The sequence below is a fragment of the Microtus oregoni genome, unplaced genomic scaffold (assembly GCF_018167655.1).
Source record: "Microtus oregoni isolate MIOR12 unplaced genomic scaffold, Mior012 000026F_ref0000081, whole genome shotgun sequence".
NCBI classification, from domain to species: domain Eukaryota; kingdom Metazoa; phylum Chordata; class Mammalia; order Rodentia; family Cricetidae; genus Microtus; species Microtus oregoni.
Window position 1 is genome coordinate 10,478,673 of NW_024543085.1, and position 27,826 is coordinate 10,506,498.

The 27,826-nt window shown below is 36.9% G+C and overlaps 1 pseudogene; it reads right to left on the reverse strand.

Annotated features, from left to right (window-relative positions):
- Positions 1-27,826, reverse strand: part of LOC121463261 — a 65,575-nt pseudogene that overhangs the window by 22,839 nt on the left and 14,910 nt on the right.

Below are 27,826 nucleotides of genomic sequence, written 5' to 3' on the forward strand. Positions count from 1 at the left end.
CCCCCATTTTTTCCCTCTCAGCACTTTGGCTCTGCTTTCTCCTCTGATGTTTTGCTGAGAAATCCACTGGTAGGCTTATGGAGGTTCCTTTGTAGATTTTAAGTATTGTTTACCTTTCTGCTCCCAAAATCCTTTCTCTTTAACTTTAAACATATTAATTTTAATATGTGAAGTGATGATCTATTCACATTTTCTGATTATGGTTTTGTTATACTTCCTGCATCTGCATGCTCATTTCTTTTTCACAGTTTGATATGCTTTCTGTCAATATTTCTTTAAGTAAACTTTATGTTCATTTCTTTTTCTCTGCTCCTTTTTGGACACTCATGATGTATATACTGTTTAGTTTGATGAAGCCACTCATATCCTGTAGGCATTTTCATAGTTTTTTCCTTTTCCTTTGATTGGGAAATTTTAAAGAACTTGCCTTTGCGTTGACTGATTTTTTTTTCTTCTGCCTTTTTGAGTTTGTTGTTTAAACCCATCACAGTATATATTATTTTAATCATTGTGTTTTCAGTTCTAAAATTTTGATACTTCTACATTCTTAATTTTCTAATTTTGCTTGATATTGTTTTCTCTATTATATCATTTTTTGGATCTGTGTTCTCTTGTAAACCACTAAGCTTCTTGTTGACAATTATTTGAATTCTTTTTCTGAAAGTTTATAAATTTCTATTTCTTTGCAGTCTGTTATTGAAGTTTTATTTTGTGCTTTTATTTCTCTTATAATTAATGATTATTTCAACCATGCCTTTGTATCTAAAAATTTGAAAAAGTGTGTACCAATTTGAATTTTCAGAGACTGACTTTGTTCTGTCTTACCATGTAGAGGTTTTAGACAGGTTATCTTGTAAGGTTGGTAGGTAGGCTTTCAGGTAGAGACTTGAAGTCGGTTGACATGCTGCCTAAAGTTTACAATGACAGGTGGAGTCTTGAGTTTATCTGGATAAACCTGAAACTTGCATCTTGTTAAAGTTGACCCAGATGAAGGATCAGTGTGTTCCTGGCCTGGCACTAGGGTCCACCAGGATAATTCTAATTTTCATGTATGTAGAATTTTAGACTTAGTTCTATAGGGTGGGTCAGAGGCCTGTGTTGACAGAAACTGTCTTAGAACCCAAGCCTGAAAAGTCTGATGGGACCTTAAACCCTGAGTAAGTTGAGCCAGCCTTTCACTGGGGCAAGCATGGTACAATCAACTTTGCCATTCTCTTTTATTCAAATTGTTAATTAGGAACAAAATACACAACAGTAGATAACACTTTTATTAACACACTGTTAGGTTTTAAATTGTCTTCAATTGTTTCCAAAGGTGATATTTTGACTTTTGGATAAAATGATTACACTTCACAGAATTTAGGTAACCTGACTTGGGTTACTCTTCCACTAGGTGGCAGAGGTAGAATTTCCATTAATCTCGGAGTGACTTGTGTGTATTAAACTTTCAGGACATTTTCAGAATACTGACACAAGCGTTAGTCAACATTATATTTGATAGTAAATGGGCTTTGTCAAAAGGGTTTGAGATTGGGTTTGGATACATTATTTTCTTTAGCTAATTGCTTTAATGCTTGTTTGATTGTTAAAGGGCAGTGTAAATAATTTGATGGATTCCATAATTATTTTTGACAAAGAAATTTAATTTATTCCTGTATTCACTTAGTTGATAATTTTGACAGTTTTCAGTGGTCACATTGGATTGTATCATGAGGAAAGAAAAGAGAATTTCCTACAAAAAAGAAAAATCATTAGCTTTACATTAATAGTATACATACCCACAGTTCTCTAGAAATAAATTAGTATTAATGCTACATTTGCCACCAGAGGGAGTCATGTGACTACTATAATAGATTGATAGAGGAAAATGAACTCCTTTTTTTCTTGGCCCACTCATTTCTTTTTTTAACTTTGTTTATTTAATTAATTATTTTATTAAAAAATCTATTTCTTTTCATTTTATATACCAATCCCAGTTCCCACTCCCTCCCTTTTTTCTTTTTCTCCCACTTTTCCCCATTCCACCTCCTATCCACTCCTCAGAGAGGATAAGGCACATTGCTTTGAGGAAGGACTAAGGCCCTCCCTACTATATCTAGGTGGAGCAACCCTCCAAAGAGAATGGGTTTCAAAAAGCCATTACAAGCAGTAGGGATAACAGTCCCACTGCCAGTGACCCCACAGTCTGATTCAGTCATACCACTGTCGGCCACATTCAGAGGGCCTAGTTTGGTCCTATGCTGGTTCCTTCCAGGTCCAGCCAGAGTTGGTGAGCTCCCATTAGCTCAAGTAAGCTCTTTTAGTCGGTATCCCCATCATGGTCTTGACCTTTTTGCTCATATTCTCACTCCTCCCACTCTTTGACTTGACTTTGGGAGCTCAGTCCAGTGCTCCACTGTGACTCTCTGCCTCTGCTTCCATTAGTTGCTGGATAAAGTTCTATGTTGACATTTAAGATATTCATCAATCTGACTACAGAACAAGGCCAGTTTGGGCACCCTCTCCATGATTGCTTAGGGTCTTAGCTGGGTCATCCTTGCGGATTCCTGGGAATGTCTCTAGTGCTGGGTTTTTTGTTAGCCTCATAATGGCTCCCTCAATCAAAATATTTCTTCCTTCCTCTCTGTCTCTGTTCTTCTCCCATCTTGACTATCCTACTCCCTCAAGTTCTTCTCTCCGCTCCCCTTCTAAGGGGAGGAGGAGGGCCTACTCATTTCTTTAACTAGCCTTTAAAATTTGGTAAAGCTTATGTGTTTCTTGGAAAGCCTTTAATATCTCACTTTATTTCATCAATTAAATTGGTTATGTGTTATAGATGTAAAAAAACAGAAGATACAAGTTACTTAAGTTAATAATATAGAGTTAAGGATCACATCAAACTTAGACCTGGGAGAATGATTCTATTAGGCTCAGAAATTTGAATACTTAGTCCCAGGTTGATATTTTTTTGGGAGGGAGGGGGCAGGGTTGGAGGCTTGGTGGTGGGGAGAAGGGGATTAGGTGTGGCCTTGTCAAAAATGTGTGTTATAGAAGGCTAGCTTTGTTGTTTCCAAAGCTCAAGCCAACCCCAGTTAGCTATCTCTGCCTTGTGGGTCAAGATGTGAGCCCACAGGTACAGCTACTGTGCCATGCCTAACTGTCATATTCACCACTATGAAGATCATGAATCTATGAATTCCAAATTTAATTCTTTCTTCCATACGTTGTCTTAATCATGATGTCTTTTGGTGGGGTTAGAAAAGTAACAGCTGCCACACAAGCTTGAAGACTTAAGTTCAGATCCATAAAGCCCATGTATAGCTGAATGGGTAGAGATGTCTGCACTGTAGTCCCTCTACTGCAACCCTGGAGGTGAAGGCAGGGGGATATTTGGAAGCTTGCAGGGTAGCTAGCATATGTATAGTAGCAAATAACTAGAGACCTGGCCTCAAGCAAGATGGATGGCGATGACAGCAGTGTTGTTCTCTGACATCTGCATACGCTATTGGTACGCATATGACCTTATTCAATCAAACATGCCATTGGCACATACCCATACCCAAGTTTACTTTTAAAAAATTAAAGATCTTAAGAATATGAATTTAGTAATATTCTGAAACCAAAACGTTATTGAATCATCCTTTATTATAAACATCCTTGTCTACTAGTATCAAAATAATGCTTAATCTCAAATCAATAATTACATTGATGTTCAATTAAGTATATTGTACTATCTGATATTACCTTTGCCAGGATGACTGTGGTTATTTGTAGCAAATATAATACCAAATAAAATCAAAGTGAATTGAAAACAAACTTCATAGCAGAAAGCTTCCATAACGCAAGTATACTTTCTGCATCGCTGCTCTCTGAGAGCAAGTTTAAGACTGTTCTGAACTGGTAAATGAGGAGGAAAAGATAACATTTTAAAAATTCATAATGCAATTTTTTTATTCTCAGCTTTAGAAATAAACAAGCAAAAGCATTTTCTGAAACCCACCAAGTACACAGTGTTAAGTATCCATGAAGCTCAAGATGTAACGACTATCTTAAGAAGGTCAATTCTGAAATGCTCCTTAGAACACTTCATAAAGATCTGTGGTTTTCACAAGTGCTCGGCTGGCTAGCTTTACTACGGTTGCCTAGAAACTTATTCCAAATATAAATGCTTCAATTGGACTCTGACACTACTGGTAGTAAAAGGTAAAGGATGAGGTCCAAGCTTCTCTATTCTGATAGGCTCTGGGAGAAAGTATGGTGTATGTTTAGAACTTGAGAGCCCATTAGAATGATAGTCTCTTGGAACCAAGTCTAATGACATACAAATTAGGGAATGTGCCTTTGTTTTTAGGCATAATTATACTTAATGAACATATCTTAAATATATTTAATGGACAAATGGGTGGTCATAAAAAAGTCATCCAAAAATTGCCACTTTGCAGCTGCACAGTGGTGGCACATAGTTTTAATTCCAGCACTTGGGAGACAGAGGCAGTTAGATCTCTGTGAGTGAGTTTGAGAGCAGTCTGGTCTACAGGGTAAGTTCCAGGACAGCCAGGGCAGTTACACAGAGAAACTCTGCCTCAACACTGCCCCCTTCTCTCTAACCCTCCCCTCACCAAAAGAAAATGCCTTCATGACATCAGTCTGTAGGTAAGCATATAGTACGTTTTCTTAATTTGTGATTCATGAGGGAAGGCTCAGACCACCATGGGTAGGGACACCCTTGGTTAGTTGGTCTTGGGTTCTATAAGAAACCAGTCTGAACAAGCCATGGGGAGCAAGCCAGTAAGTTGCATGCATCCATGGCCTTTTTATCAGCTCTTGCTTCCAGGTTCATGTCCTGTTGGAGTTCCTTCAATGGTAAACAGTGATGTGGAAGTGTAAACCAAATAAATCCTTTCCTCCCCTCATTGCTTTTAATCATGGTGTTTCATCTCAGCAATAATAACTCTAAATAAGACATACTATAGGATGATATTGACTTTATACTCTGTGTTTGTTTTGTTATCTGAACTTTTATCTAGATGCATGCATTGCCTCTTTGCAAAGGAAATCATACATATAAATTTGCATGTACAAGTGTGTATGTATATATGTATGTTCATGGTGGAGGTGTTGTGTGAGTGACATTATTCTTGGAAAGATGTGAACCTCTCTACCACTTACCCCAGGGAAAAATAAGAATATCACTAAAGTTCAAGATGATGAACCAATGAATTTTTTTTGGTTACTTACAGCATATAAGTGAGAGGTTGCTTATAGGAGGTAGATTAACAGAAAGGCATCTGCATCACCAAAAGTCCATCCTAAAATTAATGACAATTTTTGAAAACTGAAATCCTAGACCTCAGCACACCACTTTTAGGAGTTTCGTAGGTCTATAACATTCTTTTCCAGGCAGCTCAGCTGATCTGTACCTTTCAGGAAGCTTAGGTGGTCTGAGTATCTCTCTTATCAGTCCTTATTACTTATGTAAGCTTTGGTGAAAAGGGCCTAGTACATCTGCTCAGTTTTAGGGACTTCCTTCGTATTCTATGTTGTTTACTTCAGAGTCTTAATGCATGTTTCTACAGGATGGAATATTTTACCTCCCTTTAGAATATCCTGAGGCTTAATGAGCATTCCTGTAGGACTGAAAGGATCAACCCTGGAGGAAGCTGGTATATGGCATTGGGTGGTCATGTATGTGGAATCCTCAGGATAATCTCATATTTCATACACAGGAGCACAGTCTGCTTCATTTAAAGCAGGCTCTCTGATGGACTTCATCAAATAGGCTAGACTAGCGGGTAATGATGCCTATGGAACCTTCTATTTCTGCTTCCCTAACACTAGGATAAAAAGCAAACACCATCTTGCCTAGGTCTTTATGTGGTTCTGTGGTCTTCATGATTGCAGTACAAGCATTTTAACAACTGAAATACCTCCTGGGTATAAGCAAAAAAACATTTATTTTTAACCAAACAAAAGGTGTCTTAAATTTATTTTTATTTTATTTTATTCTTTGAAATTTCGTGCATGTAGACAATATATCTTGATTGTAGCCATCCTCTCTCCCTCCTATAAGCTCCCCTTGGTGCCTCCCCTAATTTATCTCTCGTCTAACTTTCATATCCTCTTTTTCAAACTCACTGAGTTTATTTAGTGTTGCCTGTTTGTGCATGAGTGTAGAGTCCGGGGCAAGTTAACTACTGGTAGAATGATTACCAGGGGCAAACAATTAACTTGGACATGACATTAAATCAACCTGGTATTATTTTGCTTTATTCAGTAAGTACTAAAATACTTATTAAAAAAATATTAGTTTGTACATGTTTGCTCTTTCAGTTATTGTTAGGCAGAATGCAGTCAATTAGATCTTAAGAAGATGTTTTGATAAAGTCTTTGTGGCTGGCCTATACATATGTAACAGTTGTCACTAACCAGGCAAAACTGACCATAAAGATGGACTTGAATCATAACGGTATAGTGCATAAAGGACAAATAATAATAATAATGACAAATATACCTGCAAAAATAGGCTGGGAAGATGGCCTCCTCGTTAATCACCTGCCATGCAAGTGTGGAAGCCAGAGTTCAAATTCCCAGAACCCATGTGAATGCTAGGTGGGCATGATCGGTGCCCTGTAATTCCAGCCTCAGACGTCAGAGATTAGATTCCCCAGGACAAGCTGGTTAGCAAGACTCACTAGCTCTACCATGAGTCCTGGGTTTAAAAAGCCCCATCTCACTGAATAAGGCTTAAGAACAAGAGAGGATGATTCCAGACATCAATTTCAGATCTCTGTAATAGGAACAAGTGGGCTGCTTGTTCTTCCAGGCCACCCAGCTAGCTTAACCCCGGAAATAACCACACAGAAATTGTATTAATTAAAGCACTGCCTGGCCCATTATCTCTAGCCTCTTATTGGCTAACTCTCACATCTTGATTGAACCCATTTCTAATGATCTGTGTTCACCACGAGGTCATGGCTTACTGGGAAAGATTCAGCATGTCTGACCTGGCGGCTCTATCGCGGTTCTCTCACTCTCCTTCTTCCCAGCATTCAGTTCTGTCTACCCCGCCTACCTAAGTGCTGCCCTATCAAAAGGCCAAGGCAGTTTCTTTATTCAATCAATGAAACCAACACATAGACAGAAGAACCTCCGACATCAGATCTCCACATGTTATCTCACGGGTATTCACCCTTGAACACACCTATGCCTCCCTACAAAACAAACAGACCTACACATACCACATAGGCACACGCATGAAAGTGGAAAATAAAATAAAACATAGCTGCAAAGATTTAGAGGATGCGCTTTGATTAGATTGACACAGGAAAGAAATAGCTCACTTGAATTATTTACCTTTCCCAATGCAGAAAGGAAAGTGCTTAGATGAATTCTTTTTCACTGTAACAAGGAAAAGCAAAGCTGTGCTCAGCTTTACAGACGACAGAGTGGCTGGAAGAATTCTTAAGACTGCTGAACTTTCATGTGGGAAGTAATGAAGGTTCTATTTTTTTTTATGTTTTTGAAATTGCCAATTTCATATAATAGAAAGCGACATATTGGGCTGACAATTATGAATTTGCAGAAATCTGAACTCTTCCCTCTTCACTATTGTGCCTGCTGGTTAAAAGGAATGCATAGTGTGTGGGTACTTACTATACATGCCCAGAGAAAAGCCCTGCTCTTCGGTGTAGAATTTAATTCATATAAGCATTGTTCTAGGCATGTTACTTTCAATGAAATTTAAGAATTAAAATTAAGCTTGGAAATTCAGAATCTCACATAATTATGTTTGAAAGCTTTATAAATTATAACACATGTGTAAATTGTCATTATCTGTAGGAGCTCTGACTATTTATAAAAGCTCTTACAGAATCATAAAGAAAAGAAAAAAAAGAAACTTTCAAAACTGCCTAAGAGCAACTGACTATATGTTGTTTTTTAAGGGATCCCAACTATAATGTCATATTTGTCATTAATTTTGAAGATTTGTGAATCAATAATGGATATACCAGGGACAGGGGATATCATGCCTTCTTTTCTGTTTTTACACTGATTGGAATTATGCCATTTCCTTTATATTGTAATTTTAATAAATATATTTTGGTAGCTAATAAATGACTATAGTTGGAGTTTGTATTGACCTAAGTCTTATTAAATCTGGAAAATTAAACATTTTATAAGGTAGATATCTATAGCAAATAGGAACCTTTGCTTCCTAAGTTGTAGCTGACAATGATTAAGGGTTGCAGGTATCAGGTAATCAACAGCTTGCTTCAGAAAAGAATAACAATAAGAAGCTAGTGCAGATCGTTATGATATAGCTTCCCTTCCTTTCCCTTAATAACAAAAGAAAGAAAGAAAAAACAACCCGAGAGCAGAGATGTTATATCTTCATATAATTTCAACAGAGAACTTTTGCTTTCTAGTTACTAGAAAAATATTCTTTGATATAAGAAACCCTTGCAAAATGAGAAGGGTTTATATGCTATAATAATATGTCTTTGATTCTCTGTTTCATTTATTTTAATTAGTGTCTTAGCTTCTTTTCCTGCTACTGTGATAATATACCTTGATAAAAAGCAACTTCTGAAGGGGAAATGAATAATAATAGAAAGGGAGATTTAAGTGGAGAGAGGGATGGGAAGCTAGGGCTGGGGAGGTGAGATAAGTGATAATTAACAATAAGGATGTTTGAGGAAATATGGAAATACACTACTTTATAATACTCCAAAATATTTACATATGTATGTATGTATATATTTATATAAAATAGCTACCTGACACATGGGATATTTTTCCTTTCAGAAGTGATAGACTGGCAAATATCAAACCCAGTGCCAGCTATAGGATCCCTTACCAATAGCTGTCAGATAGGTGTGTCCCAGAGAGTCCAAAATAATATAGGTAATTGCCATTGCTCTTAGCTGCTCAGCAGAACCTGGTGGTAAGAACCTACTGCTAAAGATATCACTTTTGGGGGTGGGGCATGGAAAAACAAAGTTGGAATTGATTTGGGGGCTTCTTTTATGTTGTCTAGCTTTCATGGAAGGCGCATGTAGGATGCTGTGGGGAAAGAGTCATCAACTGTCTCAAGCACAAGTGAATGCTGTAAGCTACAGAAACTACTGATCTGACAAGACATGAGGACCGGTGCACTAGTAACCTGAATGCTACATGTATAATAAAGCACTTTTTGTTTGGAAACAAAGCCTGCTCTGCAAGAGGAGATGCATGCCTGGTATGGAAATTCTGGCCAAGACCCAATGGCTGAGGATATCTTAGGCTCCAAGGGTGAACCTGTTACTATTATTTTGCTAAATTTATAAAGAACAACACTGCCTTCTAAATTCATATCTTTTTACTCATAGGTTTAAAACCCTCATCAGAGAAGTTACTTTGTGTAATGGATAATGGCTAGCAGAAAAGTTAAAGTACAAAGAACAAGTGTCTGTAGAGTATTCAACCTCAAATAACACATCTATACCAAATTCCAACTCCAAGACTCAGAGACATTCCCAAAGGAGGAGGTAGATGTAAGAGGTAGACATCAGGGAGAACTGGGTTGGAGCAGTGTCTTCTGGGCGTTGCAGAACTATTGCACTTGCTACTTCACATTAGCCGTGGCTGACTCCACAAGACTTGTCAAAAGCCAGTGAGCATCATCCTACTGTGGAGTCGGGAGGGGGTCACAAGCCTCCACCCGGAACTGAAGAGCCATCTATAGCTGACAAATTCTGGGAGAGGGACAGTCACTTTTGTTTAAAGGTATAGTCACTGTTAGGTTGAAATTCTCTAGGGCTTGGTTTCACACCAGGATTGCACGGACTGCAGCAAGCGTATATCATGGGATATGAAAAGGAAGAAAAAGATATGAAGTTAGGAGAGGCATTTTTTAGGGGTCTGAATGAGTCGTGGAGGAGTCTGGGGGAGGAGTGGGAGTGAATGGGACCCAAACATACGGTGCACACATGAAATTCTCAAATAATTAATGAAAATATAGCATTCTTCACAAACCAAACCAAACCGATGGTGGTAGAAATGTTTATTCTGGCTCTTAACCTGAGGTTATAGTCCATCATGGTAAAGAAGCATTGACATCAGAAGCTTGAGGCAGCTGATCACACTGTATTGAAACGCAGGAAGCAAAGCACAATGCAAACTTGAGTTCATTTCACCTTCTCCTGTTTATATAGTGTAGGAACCTAACCGGGAGACAGTGCCACCCACAGTGGGGAAATCTTCCTAACTCAGTCTAATGAAGATAATTCTCTACAGGCCAGTTCAGAGCTCATCCCCTAAGTGATTCTTGATCTCACAGAGTTGAGAATTGAAACTGACCATCACATTATATGATTTCTTAGTGATATATGAAGTTCTTTTAGTCTTGTACAGCAAGCTACGCCTAATCTAATCCTGTTACTCACCATCGTCAAATTATTTTTCTTTCCTTAAGACCTCATATTTTTTCAGTTTAAAATTAAATATTATAAAAATGACTATTGAAGAAAAATACATCAATTTTTGCAATTTATTTTGAATTCATATGATACAAAACATTGATGAGGTTAACACAATCATATTGTTTTCAATAAATATTTTCATAGTATTTGAAAACAACACCTACTAATGTTTGTGAAAATCTTATCTCCAATTTTATTTATACTTCACATTTGCTTAATTAGGGGAATAAACGACTGAAGAAAATAGATAGGAGTGATGTGTGAAATCTCTAGGATAGACAGCTGGGTTACTGCCCAGTTTGACACACACTGAATTAGGATGCTTTGATGGATAATCTTAGGAGGTGCTCGCTTTCTCGATGGTCATAGACATGTGTGTGTTCAAACGAGGATCACAGATGAGAGTGACAAGATGTGATCTTGGTTTTCTTAAACCAGAAGGACAACTTCTTCAATTCTCTAAAACGCTCCCTTTGTTTCACTTGTGTATAGCTTAACTAGACATTCATTAGATAACTTTATCTGTTCTCTTTGTTTTCCTTAATAATTAATTACTATTTCTCAGTGATGTGTTAATCTTTTAGTGCGATTGTCTATTTTGCTATAAAGGCAAGACATGAAATTTACTTCTAATCTCTCTTTCAACTAGAACATTGACTTCTGTCTATTATGCTACCTTTACAACTATCACTAGCTTTTGTTTTAATATTTATATTATGTAAGTAGAATTTTGATAGTCCATGCTGGCAAATATAAAAGGTAACTATTGTCACATTTGAAAAGAAACTTATATACATAAATAAGTATGTGTATTGTCATTTACATCCCTCTATTACTACTTGTGTTTTGATGTGTATATATAAATATATATATGCATATATATGCTTTTACAGATAAACAGTAAGAATGACTTAAAGTCATACTCAACTGATTATTTAATCTCATATAAAAGGATGTTTTTACTTTTTGTAATTAATTAATTAATTAATTAATTTTACACGCTGGCAACAGTTTCTTGTCCCTCTTCTTCTCCCAGTAGTCTCTCCTTCTTTCCTGCATCCCCTCTGTTTCCACCTCCCAATCCTCTCCTATTCATTTCTGTTCAGGAAATGGCAGGTCTCCCACAGATATTAAGAAAACAAGATATATCAAGTTGCAGTAAGACTAAGAACCTCACCACGTACTAAGGCTGGTCAAGGCCACCAAGTAAGAGGAGTTCGGTCCCGAAAGTCATCAAAAGAATCAGAGACAGTTCCAAGAAGCGGACAAAGCTTCACAACTATAACATATATGCAGAGTCACTAGGTCAGTCCAATGAAGGTTCCCAGGTTGTCACTTCAGTCTCGTGAGCCCCTATGAGCCCAGGTTAATCGATTCTTTTAGGTGTTTTTTTTCCTTTTCTTTTCTTTTCATTTCCTTTCTTTCTTTCTTTCTTTCTTTCTTTCTTTCTTTCTTTCTTTTTTTTTTGTGTGTGGTGTCCTTAACTTCTCTGGCTCCTACAATTCTTTCTCCCCCTATTCTGTAGGATTTCGTAGCATTTCTTGAGTTCCACCTAATTTGGCTGTGGGTCTCTGTATCTGTTTCTAGCAGTTGCTGGATGAAGCTTCTCTGATGACAATTGGGCTAGGTAGCAATCTATGTTAGGCATCATTACATTGACATTCTTTCCTTCAGTAGTGTTTGGTTCTATCTTAGATCTCTGAGGCCTCCAACCTATGGGTCCTGGTGCCCCAAACAGTGTCAGGGGTGGGTTTACTCTCCTGACATGGATTTTAGGCTAGAGTAGTCATTAGCGGGCCACTCCCCCAACCTCTAGACTCCCCTTACCACAGCGTATCCCATAGGCAGAACAGACTGTATAGGTGGAAGGTTATGTGACTTGGCTGGTGTTTAAATCCCTTCACTTGAAGACTTGCCTGGTCCCAGGTGATGGTCAGTTCAATCTACACATCCTTTATCGCTAAAAGTCTTAGCTGATCATAGAACCTTCATCTGGTGATGGATGGAGATAGAGACAGAGACCCACACTGGAGCACTGGACTGAGCTCCCAAGGTCCCAATGAGGAGCAGAAGGAGGGAGAACATGAGCAAAGAAGTCGGGACCACGAGGGGTGCACCCACCCATTGAGACAGTGGAGCTGATCTACTGGGAGCTCACCAAGGCCAGCTGGACTGTGACTGAAAAAGCATGGGTTAAATCTGGACTCTCTGAACATGGTGAACAATGAGGGCTGATGAGAAGCCAAGGACAATGGCACGGGGTTTTGATCCTACGCAATGTGCTGGCTTTGTGGGAGCCTAGCCAGTTTGGATGTTCACCTTCCTAGATATGGACAGAGGGGGGAGGACCTAGGACTTTCCACAGGGCAGGGAACCCTCACTGCTCTTTGGACTGGAGAGGGAGGGGGAGAGGAGTGGGAGGAGGGGGAGAAGGATGGGAGGAGGGGGAGAAGGGTGGGAGGAGGGGGAGGGAAATGGGAGGCTGGGAGGAGGTGGAAACTTGTTTTTTTTTTTTTCTTCCTTTTCTCAATAATAAAAAAAAAGTCTTAGCTGTCGTCATCTTTGTAGATTTCTGGCAGATTTTCTTGCACTAGGTTTCTATCTGACCTTGAAATGCACCCTGCCTTTCCAGTAGTCCCTTTTTTTTTCAAAATTTCTCTTATTTCTCTTTCCCAGGGAGATGGGCGACGAGTGAACCCTTCCCCCAGAACCATCCTTGTTCCCTAGTCTCTCTGGGTAGCATAGTTAAGAGGATGCTTTTCTTGTTTTCTTGTTCTTAGCATTGAGCTAAAGCACTGTGATGTGACTAAGGTGTATTAGGGAACAACACCTAAAATAATTTCACATTTAATAACCCCATTCCTTTCATTTCTCTTATTCCAATAACTTCTAAAATTAAAAATAATTACAATTAGTGATATACTAATGAATATAACTCCCTATGACTAGTAATGTTTTCTGATTTTCATAGCAATAATACTTCACAAAAACTGATTTAAACTGCCTACCTATTATCACTAAATGGAAAGTGAGGTGCGATAAACATAATTAACCCACTCAGACCAATAGAAAGCAGCTCCAGCCTCCCAGTGTGTTTAATTCCCTGTATCAGTAGTCACTTGATTTAATAAGAGGCAAATTATTAGATTGTATTAAATGATGTTCTTTTAAAAAAAACTATTCTAAGATAATTACTCAGAAAATTACTGTAATTCATCTGTTTGCTTGATTAGGTATGACTAAAAGAGTGTTTACAAGTAAAGAAATGCAGTAGAAAATCCAGAGTTAGGCCAAATCTTGCCTATTGGATATATCCATGTAGCAGAGACAAAAATTTCCACAAACTCCTTTTCCTCGACTCTTATGTTGCTACTTCTAGTATCTGGGTCTATAGCTATGAGAAGGAAACAAACCTTTACAGTAAATTAACATTTTTGAAAATCTGCACGCTTATTTCATTCATAGAAAGTGCAGTCTAGAACAGTACTCAAACTTATTTTTCACATACTTGTGTAGATATAAGAATATACAGCCATTGTTCTGTTATGAGAAAGGAGCCCAAACACAAATAAGGGTTTTCAAGCATTTTCTCCAATTCAGCATTGCTCTTAGCATCTGTGGTGGTTTGGCTGAGAATGACCCCCTTAGATTCATATATTTGAATGCTTGAGACCTAGTTGGTATAACTGTTTGAGAAGAATTGAGAGGCTTGGTCTTGTGGGAGGAGATGTGTCCCTGCAAATAGACAGTGAGGCTTCAAAAGCCTATGCCACCACCAGTTAGCTCTCTCTACCTCATGTTTGTGGATCAACTGTAAGCTCCCAGCTACTGCTCCAGAACCATGCCTACCTGCCTGCTGCCTTGCTCCCTGCCATGAGTGTCAGAGACTCTAGCCTTTTGAAATCATGATCCCCAAATTAACTTTTATAAGTTGCTTAGGTCTTAAGACAACATCCTAGATCATGATCAGCAGATTCCTTTCATGTATTTGTATGTGTATCCTATACTCAAGAAGCAAAGAAGACCAGTTTGAGTTTTAGTAATACTATTCTAAACTTAATTATTAGAAGTGGTTATGATGAAGGACTAAAGATGAATCTTGAAAACTTAACTGGCGTCATTTCATATGGTAAGAAAAAGCTAAAAACCTGTTTTTAAAAGTGTTTTAAAGTCTTTCCGTTGTTCCCACCAACGACTCTATCTAGAATGTTATAAGGTAAAACAGAGACCATTAAGAAACACATAATCTTTTATATGTAGCATATTACCAATTATACTTTGGTTATTTAATGTGCAAAAAACAATTAATTTATTGTACTAAAAATTTGAGCTATATATCTGTGTTTGTTCAAAGTATGTGAACATCCATGCATTTGACCTGAATGGAAATGGTGATGCATATCTGTATCCCAACATGCAGGAGACTTGCCAGGAGTTCCAGGCTAGCTTCGTCTACATAGAACATTCTAGGCTAAAGTTCTATATAGAGGGAGACCCTAACTCAAAGGCCAAGACAAACAAAGAAGGTAAACAGGTAATTAATATAGTAAATTACTATTTCTCTTCATACACTTTATCTAAAATTGTGAAGTGGGACAAGATGCAAATACTTAGAAAATGGCTATGTTAATTACCTGTGCACACAGTTAGCAAACAGCTTATACTGTTTTATGATTTAATATGTCCCCCTTCTGCATGTTTCTCTTAATTTTAAGTATTTTAATATAATTTTATTTTACTATGATTATTTTAAAAACTAACAAATCAGGACTACATCTCTTGTTTAAAACTAGTTTTTCTATTAATTTGTATTGTATGAAAACATTAATCAAAAATTAACTAAATAAAAAGTAAAAAATGGTCCTTTACCTTAGACAGTTTAAAAAGAACTTGGTAGAGAAGTTGTTGCATCATGATATATTGAGTGTAGACAGTTAGAAGTAGAGCTTTTGAAGAGAATTACAGAATAAAACTTTATGAAGTCTCACGTTTATTAAAATTGTGGGTGATAAATCTTCAAATAGTTTATACTGTTGGGATAGCTAGTTGTGTTGAGGATTAGCAGTATAAATTTGAATACATTTGACCTAAGTAAAAGTTGTGTCTGTTGTGACTATTTGATCAAGGCCTCAACAGACAAAATAATCTTTTATAAACATATATTAGTGACTGGCAAGATTGCTTAGCAGTTCATGTTGCTTACTATGAAGTCTGAAGGTCTTTCTTTTATTGCAGAACCCACATGGTGATGGAAAGCCAATTCCCTCAAGTTGTTATCTGGCCTTTACATATATACTGTGATACTTACACACCAAAACAAACTATTTAAAAGAAATGTGTGTGTGTGTGTGTGTGTGTGTGTGTGAGAGAGAGAGAGAGAGAGAGAGAGAGAGAGAGAGAGAGAGAACTTAAAATCTTTATCAACTTTCTGTCACATTTATAAGGTTAAAACTTATTTAATTCCTGAAACCTGCACTTAGCTTCCCTTTACTCCTGGTGATTGCTATGTGGATCTGCCATATTGACGTACTTTGGGTGTTCCAAGCAAGCACACATTCTTTATATCCTATGTTTCTTGTGCTAGTTTTCTCTGCCCAAACCTTTCCATTACTACTCTTTCTCATCCTTTGAGGTTTCAGGTTAAACCATAGTGCTACCTTTCTGCTTCCCATTGCGGTAACTTACTGGATGGCCTTTTGTAGTATCCACAACATCTACTACACATGCATTTTCATTGATTCTGCTTGTTTGTGTGCTTGTTTTTTAAAATTTATTTTACATACCAACCACAGTTTCCCATCGATCCTTTTCTCCCTTTCCTCCACCACCTCTTTTCTATATCCTCCCATCCAATCTTCAGAAAGGGCAAGGCTTCCCAAAAGGAGTCAGCAAAGCCTGGCATATCAAGTTGAGGCAGGTTTATTTTGTTTTTATTTTTTATCTCCTTTACTTTTAAATAGAATAAAAACTTGATGACTATAGAGGTCTTTTTTCTGCGGCTTGTATTTATATCCTCAAAGTATAGTTTTCTGGGAATGATGTAACAGGTAACAGATGCTCAGTAATGATGCTATATGAGAGAATGCCAGAGAGGAGGAAACCATTTTACTTATACTAGCAAAAGTGAGTCATTTGAACTGGTAATTAAAGGAGACCTGGAGAAGACACCTCGTTGAATTGATATAGATGTCAAAGGAGGCCATTTTTGTTGTTATAAAAGCATTCATCTGTAAAAGTGAAATCTGTTTCTCATTTGACAGATAAAATTCTGTATTTTACTGGCATATTTAATCATAACTCTTAAAAATCTTCTAATATCCAATTATGTGCATCAATATGACTGAATGCATAGAGTATTTTAAGGATAAAACAAAGTCTGAGGGAGGCTGAGTACAGATTGTATAGAGTCTTTGTGAAAATAAAATGAGTTTCCAATTGGCTATAAATATGACAGGAAGTTGATAAAGTGATAAAGACTTTAAGCATGTAGATCACATATATTTTTAATCATTTTCTTGTGAGAAGAACACGCCAATTTCTGAAGAAGGATGCATAAAAGAAATTCCACTCTAGCTCAGAATTGAGCATAATAGAGGGTTATTTATTTAGGGGTAGATTCACAAATCACAATCCTCTGCTTGAACGGGGAACAACAACCAGATCCAGCAGCTGGGAAAAAGGCCAAATGCGTGCTTTACATTGGCGTATACAGTATGAGAGGCCACACCCAAGTGGGCCGGTAACTTAAAGGCTACTCTTGGTAGGAATTCCTATAGCACCTCCCCCTTTTGTTTAAATAAGAAAGTTCTAAACCTAATACAAAGTTATAAAAACAAATATCAGGTATAAAAACTAGAATAACAACCAGTATAAAAAATATCAAGCAAGAAAAATTTAATAAATGTTTCAATAATTACCCTATCTTAATGAGTGTAAGTCTTGTATAATAAATAACTTGGCCAAGTCATGAGAGGAAAGTAACTACAACTATCTAGTCTTCAACCCCAACAAAAACCTGAGAAGGGACATAATATTACTTGAGTAAGCAGAAAGTGCAATCAAACAACTTCCAAAATGTGCAACAAATGACAGAGACAATTGGCTACCTGGGCAATAACCTAGAATCTCATTTGCAACATTGTAACAACCAACTTTGGCTAAGGTCTATAGTAACTGACAGACCATTTCCAGAGGCAGGAAATTTTCAAAAGTATCTTACCTTTTCTTGGCAAGTCTTTTTTCTTGTATTCTGCTTGTCCTGTCTGGATATCATGCATTTTGTCAGTGGTCAGTGCATGGGCAGTTCCTTGCCCAAAAACCAGTTTTTCCAAAAAAAAAAAAAAAAAAAAAAGCTCCAACTTGAGTGTCTTTGGTGCTCAACATTCTCTTGGAAATAGATCCATGCTGCCAGGAGCAATCGTGTCTCACTTCAACAGAACCCTAAGTTAAATTTTACAGCTATTTGAAGTGGTTGAAGATTACCTATTTATGCAGAATACAGTTTCTACTTGGATACTAATCAAAGTCTCTACTAAGAACTCTGATTTTTAAAAAACAGAGCCTGGAAATAAAATTTATTGCTGTATTTTAGTATTCCATTTTAAAGAAAGCATGAATTAATTAGATTACTATATAGACTTCATGATAATTTAGTTTGGAATTAGAGACAGTTTTGCTGGATGCCATATAGAATGCTATCAGTTTAAATCTATTCTGGTTATAAGCCAATCTTTCATCTCATTTTAACTTTAGTGATAATAGTATAAAATCTGCTTTGAAAAAAAAGTATATATATATATATATATATATATATATTTATCTTATACCTACATAATGAATGTTAACAGGCTGGCAGTCATTGGCCTCAACATTATTACTGGATGGATGAATATTTAAGCAGATGTTTGTTTTAGTACTTCAAAATACATATATGTGTATATGTCTGTTATATTTGTTCAAGGTATGCTGACAGATAAATTCTGGCTGTTATGAACTCATAATCAACATTACACTGTTAACTACACGATAAAATTAAACTTTTTAAAATTTAAGATTTCTTATTTTAATTTTCAAGTATGTTCTTGCCCTCCAAAATTTTTGGGTGGGACCAAATTTCATAAAAGAGGAGTCTGTAAAAAGCAGAAAAGTTCATGAATTCTTACATGATATTTAGACATTATTTAAATGGAAAAAATAATGATACATTTAGAATGGCTCATGTCTTTTTTATCATTGAATCATTTACTTTTTTCAAGATATGTAAAAACAAATATACCCTTTCAAGAAATAGAAAAGGCTTTAAGCTTTTTGCCTCTTCCCCATCCCTCTTGTCCTTCTTCCTTTTCCCTCCCTCCCTTCTTTCTTTCAGACTAAGTCTTATTATCACCACAGACTGGCCTAGAAGAGTGCCTTGAACTTGTTGCAGTCCTCAGGCTTCATCCTTGCTGAGTCAGTCTATGGGCATGAAAGCCACATCTGACTATTGAGATTTTCTTTTCTTTTTAAATTGATTTTTATTGAGCTCTACATTTTCCTCTGCTCTCCTCCCTGCCTCTCTCCTCCCATTGAACCCTCCCCCAAGGTCCCCATGCTCCCAATTTACTCAGAAGATCTTGTCTTTTTCTACTTCCCATGTAGATTAGATCTATGTAAGTTCTCTGGTATTGTGATTTGTGGGTTGGTTTTCTTTTCTTTATGTTTAAAAACCATTTTTTAATGAGTACATGTGATGATCGTCTTTCTGTGTCTGGGTTACTTCACTCAAAATGATGTTTTCAAGCTCCATCTACTTTCCTGCAAAATTCAAGATGTCGTTATTTTTTTCTGCTGTGTAGTACTCCATTGTGCAAATATACCAGATTTTCCTTATCCATTCTTTAGTCAAGGGGCATTGAGGTTGTTTCCAGATTATGGCTATGACCATAATGCTATGAACATAGTTGAGCACATGTCCTTGTGGCATGATTGAGCATTCTTTAGATATATACCCAAAAATGGTATTACTGGGTCTTGAGGAAAGTTGTTTCCTAATTTTCTAAGAAATAACCACACTGACATCCAAAGGGGTTGTACAGCTTGCATTCCCACCAGAAGAGGCTACAATTACCCTGATACTCAAACAGCAGAAGATATTACTAAGAAAGAAAATTACAGACCAATCTCACTCATGAACATTGATGCAAAAATACTAAATAAAATACTGGCAAATCGAATCCAAGAACACATCAGAAAAATCATCTACGATGATCAAGTTGGCTTCATCCCAGAGATGCAGGGATGGTTCAACATATGAAAATATGTCAATGTAATCTACTATATAAACAAACTGAAAAATAAAAGCCACATGATCATCTCATTAGATGCCAAAAAAGCTTTTGACAAAATACAACATCCCTTCATGATAAAGGTCTTGGAAAGAGCAGGGATACAAGGAACATATCTAAACATAATTAAGGCAATATACAGCAAGCCAACAGACAACATAAAACTAAATGGAGAGAAACTCCCAGAAATCCCACTAATATCAGGAACAAGACAAGGTTGTCCACTCTCTCCATATCTATTCAATATAGTTATTGAGGTCCCAGCTAGAGCAATAAGACACCAAAAGGAGATCAAGGGGATACAAATTGAAAAAGAAGAAGTCAAAATCTCACTGTTTGCTGATGATATGATAGTTTACATAAGCAACCCCCAAAATTCTACCAAGGAACTTCTACAACTCATAACCACTTTCAGTAATGTAGCAGGATACAAGATTAACAAAAAAAAATCAGTTTCCCTCCTGTACACAGATGATAAAAGGGCTGGGAAAGAAATCAGAGAAACAACACCCTTCACAATAGCCATAAATAGCATGAAATACTGCAGAGTAACTCGAACCAAACAAGTGGAAGACTTGTATGACAAGTACTTAAAATCTTTGAAGAAAGAAATTGAAGACACCCAAAAGTGGAAAGATCTCTCATGTTCTTAAGTAGGTAGAATTAACATAGTAAAAATGGCAATCTTATCTAAAGCAATCTACCGATTCAATGCAATGCCCATCAAAATCCCAGCAAAATTCTTCAAAGACCTCGAAAGAATGGTATTCAACTTCATATGGAAAAGCAAAAAACCCAGCATAGCCAAAACAATCCTGTACAATAAAAGAACTTCTGGAGGTATCACAATCCCTGACTTCGAACGTCACTACAGAGCTGCAGTACTGAAAACAGCCTGGTATTGGCATAAGAACAGACAGGAGGACCAATGGCACTGAATCGAAGACCTGGATATTGAGATTTTCTAAGCCTACTATAATTTGCTTCATGATTCCTTATAAAAATGAAGCAGTTCTGAAACCCATGAGGAAAATTATTTGCCTTGGGGGCACAAACATGCTTCCGTCTATATCAAACATTTATCATCTTTTGAATCATAGCATGAAACAGTGACCTAAGGACTTGTTTTTGACCACTGGAGGTCTCAGTTCGTCATGTTTGAACAGGACATCACATAAGATACCAGTGTTATTGATATTTCCTTGACAAGATTATTATACCATATACAGTTGGAACCCGACTGAGCATTTCATAATTAGGTCTACACTTATCTCCCTTTCGCCTTCTTCTTCCACTCTTCCTCCTTCCTTCCTTTTCTTCTTTGTTTTCTTTTGAGATATGTTCACACTGTGCAGCCTAGGTTTGCCTTGAACTTGTGGTTATTCTTCAACTTCCCAAAAGCTGAATATTTTTACCAGAAAAAGGAGAATAATATGGTCAGATTTTATAAAATCTAAAATGACTGTCTAGAAACAGGGCAGGCAACAGGGTCAATTTTCTGCTTTAACCATAGTTAGATCAGATTAGCTTTAACATTCTCTCTTTTTTTTTTCTTTGTAGTGTCAGGGAATTGCAGGAACAGGTCATTGTTGAAAAACACAGACTGCTTCTTCTTAAACATTTGAGGAAGAGTCACCTCTTGGGATCTGATATCTGAGAGTTCTACATCGCTGGAGCCAATGAATTGTAGATGAAAAACATTTTTTTCTTCTACCTAAAATGCACAGATGTTTTTCTTCTCCTTATTCTTTGAAATCATAGAAACCAGAAACTTTTAGCATTAAGTTTAGGTAGGATTTTAAATATACAGGAACATGCATAGGTTATGTGTAAACAATGCCATTTTATAGAAGGACACTGGGTATATTCCAATTTTGGTATTTGCAGACCAAGTCTGGGAACTAGGCCTCAGTGGATCCTGATCATTAACTGTATTTTTCTTAAAACAAACAAACAAACAAAACCCAAAAAGCAATACAAAACAAAACAAAAAACTCAACAACAAAAAAAAACCTACCTTGGAAGCACCTTTAGAAGGCCTCTGGGTTGCATTGTATTTTTTCCACATAAAGAAACACATGGCACAAAACTGACTAGGGATTGGGTTTCCAGCCTCATGTCAGATCCTTCCGTGCTGTTCTAGTTTGTGGGCAGGTTTATGAGAGCGGCTCAAATTGGGCACACTTCTCAGCTTACCCGCACTTTATCTACAACACAAGAATGCACTAGGATGGATGCATAGGTAAACAAGCACTGATATTCCTGCAGGGAAAGCATGGAATATGTTACATTTGATTTTGACATGATTTATTCTCTATGCCATCATTGGCAAGAAAGTGACTTGTTTGACAATGGACTCACATTGCAAAAAGCGCAATTCATAAACAGTCATAACAGTCAGAAAACACTGTACATACTAATCACATACAGTTACAGCTAGTAGCCTTCTGCTCCATTTAGATGAATATGCAAAACATTTTCTTTTTTATATCTCCTTTTAGACACTACTACCATAAAGTTTCCAACCCAAATGCCCTTCAAAATCTTGCAATGCCTTATAAATATTTAGTATGTTTGGATAGTTGCATGTTATATGTGGATAGAAAACAAAAGGTGGCAAAACTTTAATATATACAAGCAAATATATTTGCTAATTTCCAGTGTGTTTATTTTTAATACCATAGGACTTTGAGCATTTCCCAGAAAGCATACATTTTTTTACATTATCTCATTTTAGCAATCAAATCAAATAGGCTTTTTCTATATGATTGAATTTGAACTTTATGGATTTTTTGCTGGAGAAGGCACCTAGGGACTATATATTGTTTTAACCAAGGAAATGTTCTTCAGAGAAAGGGAGGTCTTTGGTTCTCATCTACTAATTTAAAAAAGTTACATTTCTAATATAAAATAGTACCTCCAACACAAAAACTTGCAAATAATATTGGAAATGATTAAATGTCATTTACTCTGTGTAGTAAAGATATATAATAGAAATATCTTACTTATGAAAAAACTTCACTAAAATGTATGTTATTTATAGCCATGCAACCTCTTAACTGCTTCTCCATATAAAACAAAGGGTGGACTTGTTTATAGGAAATTAATCTGGTCTTAGTGTGCTCATTTTATTTTTGAATCAATAAGTTCAGATCCATCAAACCTGATTGGGTATTCTAATCATATGAGATATTCTTCAGTTTGAATTTATTGTCACCAAACTCACACACAAACGGAAGAGAGGTTTTGGAAGGTGTCTAGACAATGTCTCTAGTATAGGTGATTAAAATATGTATTTATATACTGCTCTGTATTACTTGGAGGCCTGAAATTATCTACATTTCTGTTTATTTTATTGTATCTTCAGCTTACCTTGTAAGCATGTCCAACAGGAATCAGGATAAACTGAAGGCTTTCATTCACAAAATTTATAGTGTGTGAACTAGGCAGAACTTGGTTCACATTTGTATTAGTTAGTCTCTTTTTCTGTGATAGAACACCATAACCAAAGCAACTTATAAAAGGTAGGGTTTATTTGGGCTTATAGTTTTGGAGGAAAAAGATTTCATTACCGTCAGAGCACAGAAGCATGATATCATGTTTGTCTGGCAGCCGGAAGGGTTGGACGCTCGTGCCTCAAACTGCAAGCTGAGAGCAGAAAGGAGTTGTGAATTGTATGAGATTTTGAAATTTCAAATACTGTCCTTCCCAATCTTTAATGATGAACTCTTTTCAGGAACTCCATACCCCACCAAACTACCCATACAGAATAAGAACTGGGGACCAAATATTCAAATGTCTGAGACTATGGCGGACATCTTAAAACCACCACAACATTGAAATTCACTTAGTAGGCCAGAAGTACATTTTTGAAAAATTAATTTCAAAGTAAATTGATCTTAAGTGAAAGACATATTCTTTAATTTATTTAAACAATAAATGCTTACTACGCTTTTGTCAGTTCTGTGCTAGAGTAATTACTTAAATTTGAATGTATGTAATAAACAAAAGCATGAAATACTAAGTAAGTGGTAAATATATACTTAGAAAAATAAAGTAGCGACTGGTGGATGATTCAGCATCTAAGAGCGCTTGCAGTCTACAACCATTAGTAACTCTAGATTCAGGAGATCTGAAACTCTCTTCTGATATTTAAGGCACTGCACACACAGGGCACACTTACATGCATTCAGGCAAACACCCATACAGATACAATAAAAATAATCTATTTTTAAAATGTTTTTTTTAAGAAAAATAAAACAAAACACTGGAGAGATAGCTCCATGGTTAAGAGAGCTATCTTCTCTTGTCAAGGACGTGGTAACTTACAACCTACATGGTAACTTACAACCATCTGCAACTGTAATTTCTTCTGACCTTTCTGGACTGTTGAATGTGTTGGCACATATGCAGAAACCTAGGTACACACTTACAGATGTAGTTTTTTGCCAAAAGAAAATTAAAGTACTAGTTAAAGGGAGGTGGGTAGCACAGTGAGTGTTAAGCACAGTGCATGTTATGTGTTCTATGTTATGGACATAGGTTCAAAGAGATTCGGAGAATGGTAGGGAGATGGCATCAACATGGACTTGAATGAAATGAAGTAGTTCTAAGCAGATGGTGGTTATTGCAAAGGGAACAGCAAGAGCAAAGTCCGAGAATGTGGTCCTCTATCCATTTCTATAGCAAACGAGATTGGGGAAGAAAGTCCGAGTATGTGGTCCTCTATCCATTTCTATAGCAAACGAGATTGGGGAAGAAAGTCCGAGAATGTGGTCCTCTATCCATTTCTATAGCAAACGAGATTGGGGAAGAAAGTCCGAGAATGTGGTCCTCTATCCATTTCTATAGCAAACGAGATTGGGGAAGAAAGTCCGAGAATGTGGTCCTCTATCCATTTCTATAGCAAACGAGATTGGGGAAGAAAGTCCGAGTATGTGGTCCTCTATCCATTTCTATAGCAAACGAGATTGGGGAAGAAAGTCCGAGTATGTGGTCCTCTATCCATTTCTATAGCAAACGAGATTGGGGAAGAAAGTCCGAGAATGTGGTCCTCTATCCATTTCTATAGCAAACGAGATTGGGGAAGAAAGTCCGAGAATGTGGTCCTCTATCCATTTCTATAGCAAATGAGATTGGGGAAGAAAGTCCGAGTATGTGGTCCTCTATCCATTTCTATAGCAAACGAGATTGGGGAAAAAAGTCCGAGTATGTGGTCCTCTATCCATTTCTATAGCAAACGAGATTGGGGAAAAAAGTCCGAGTATGTGGTCCTCTATCCATTTCTATAGCAAACGAGATTGGGGAAGAAAGTCCGAGAATGTGGTCCTCTATCCATTTCTATAGCAAATGAGATTGGGGAAGAAAGTCCGAGAATGTGGTCCTCTATCCATTTCTATAGCAAATGAGATTGGGGAAGAAAGTCCGAGAATGTGGTCCTCTATCCATTTCTATAGCAAACGAGATTGGGGAAGAAAGTCCGAGAATGTGGTCCTCTATCCATTTCTATAGCAAATGAGATTGGGGAAAAAAGTCCGAGTATGTGGTCCTCTATCCATTTCTATAGCAAATGAGATTGGGGAAAAAAGTCCGAGAATGTGGTCCTCTATCCATTTCTATAGCAAATGAGATTGGGGAAAAAAGTCCGAGAATGTGGTCCTCTATCCATTTCTATAGCAAACGAGATTGGGGAAAAAAGTCCGAGAATGTGGTCCTCTATCCATTTCTATAGCAAATGAGATTGGGGAAAAAGTCCGAGTATGTGGTCCTCTATCCATTTCTATAGCAAATGAGATTGGGGAAAAAAGTCCGAGAATGTGGTCCTCTATCCATTTCTATAGCAAATGAGATTGGGGAAAAAAGTCCGAGAATGTGGTCCTCTATCCATTTCTATAGCAAATGAGATTGGGGAAGAAAGTCCGAGTATGTGGTCCTCTATCCATTTCTATAGCAAATGAGATTGGGGAAAAAGTCCGAGTATGTGGTCCTCTATCCATTTCTATAGCAAATGAGATTGGGGAAAAAAGTCCGAGAATGTGGTCCTCTATCCATTTCTATAGCAAATGAGATTGGGGAAAAAAGTCCGAGTATGTGGTCCTCTATCCATTTCTATAGCAAACGAGATTGGGGAAAAAAGTCCGAGAATGTGGTCCTCTATCCATTTCTATAGCAAATGAGATTGAGATTGGGGAAAAAAGTCCGAGAATGTGGTCCTCTATCCATTTCTATAGCAAATGAGATTGGGGAAAAAAGTCCGAGTATGTGGTCCTCTATCCATTTCTATAGCAAATGAGATTGGGGAAAAAAGTCCGAGTATGTGGTCCTCTATCCATTTCTATAGCAAACGAGATTGGGGAAAAAAGTCCGAGTATGTGGTCCTCTATCCATTTCTATAGCAAACGAGATTGGGGAAAAAAGTCCGAGTATGTGGTCCTCTATCCATTTCTATAGCAAACGAGATTGGGGAAGAAAAATAGGTAATAACCATGGCAGTCACAGACTGATATGCAGTCAGCTGAATTTGATCCATGGTTTGAAGAGATTTACAGGGCGATAGGGCTGCTTATCTATATCTAGGGAATCTTTCTAAAAAAAAAAATGCTGAACAGGGATATAAAAAATGCATGGGAGGTGGCAAAGACTGGGAAACAGCATTGATGGAGCTTGGGAAGGACACAGGTTGTATGGAGTTATTAAGGCTGTTTCAAGGTTTTTATATCTTAGTCTAAAAGAGGGCTCTGGTCAGAAAGTGGTATTATTTAATTATATTTTTCAAAGATTCTCTGACTGCTCTTCAGAGACGACGTAAAAACAGCAAGGATGCAAACAGGAGAGCTATTTAAAGGTTCTGCGTTTTACAGACCAGAAAGGGAAGTGATTGTGACTTGTTCTAAGGTGATAGTAGAGCAATATTTGTCTCACTATGGTCAAGTACCTATATATGGTAGGTGAAATAAGAGGTCATGCAAAAATATGGCAGCTCCCTCTGGAATTTTCTGTCTGATCAGGAGCTGGGAGAAAGAAGGCCAGGTCCCAGTGGGACATGTTATGCCTTGGTTAGTGTCAGAAAGGATTTTCCAAAGCTCATATTTGGAAAACTTAGTTCCTGATTCAGCAGTTCATGTATGATATTTTGGAGAAGTGATTAGATCGTGAAGACTATTACTTCCTCAATGGTTAATCCACTGATGAATTCCTAATTTTATTGGTTATTTAGAGGTGATGGACACTTCAGAGTGGGATCTAATTGAAGATAACTCAATGGAGGTAGACTCTAGAGAATCCATCTTGTCCTGTTTCTCTCCTTTCCTTATCTACTATTAGGCAAGAATTTTTTTTTTCTTCTTGCCAATACTTTCTGTCTTATTTTCTGCACAGTACCACGGAGCATGGGAATCATGGCTGAAATATCTGAAACCATGAGACAAAACAAATCTTTTCCCCTTCAATCTAATTTTAATGTTTTAGTCAGAGACATAAGTCTGACAACAGAAAAGAAACAAGCTATTTTTTATACAAGAAAGTAAAAGAAATATTGGAGAACAAAAGCTATGTGTAACCACTATCATTTTATTTATGTGTATAAGATTCTTTGAATCCAATGTCTGTCAACCAAGTGATATTTAGGATGATGGGGTGCATGAGACAAAATCTTGTTTCAGGCTTCATCCTGCTTTCTTTTAAAGACTATGTCCTCTCATCTCATTTCCCTTCCTTTCTTAAATTCATCCTTAGAATTTCATACGTAAGTACTACATTTACATAATTTCCCCATTGTTGCTCCAATTCCTCTGGTGGCCCTTCTGCTCCTCAAATTCATAGCTTCATATCCTTTAATTGTAACTGTTATATATGTATATAAACACATAAGATATATATTTATACATATATATGTATATGCACAATACTTAAATATACATATGCATAAACAGTTAATGGAAAAGATCCTGAATTTGAAAATGAGCAATGAGGGGTATATGGGAAGGTTTAGAGTGAGGAAAGGCATAGAAAAAATGATATGATCTAAAAAGTAAAAGGATAATTATGTAAAATCTACTTTAGACT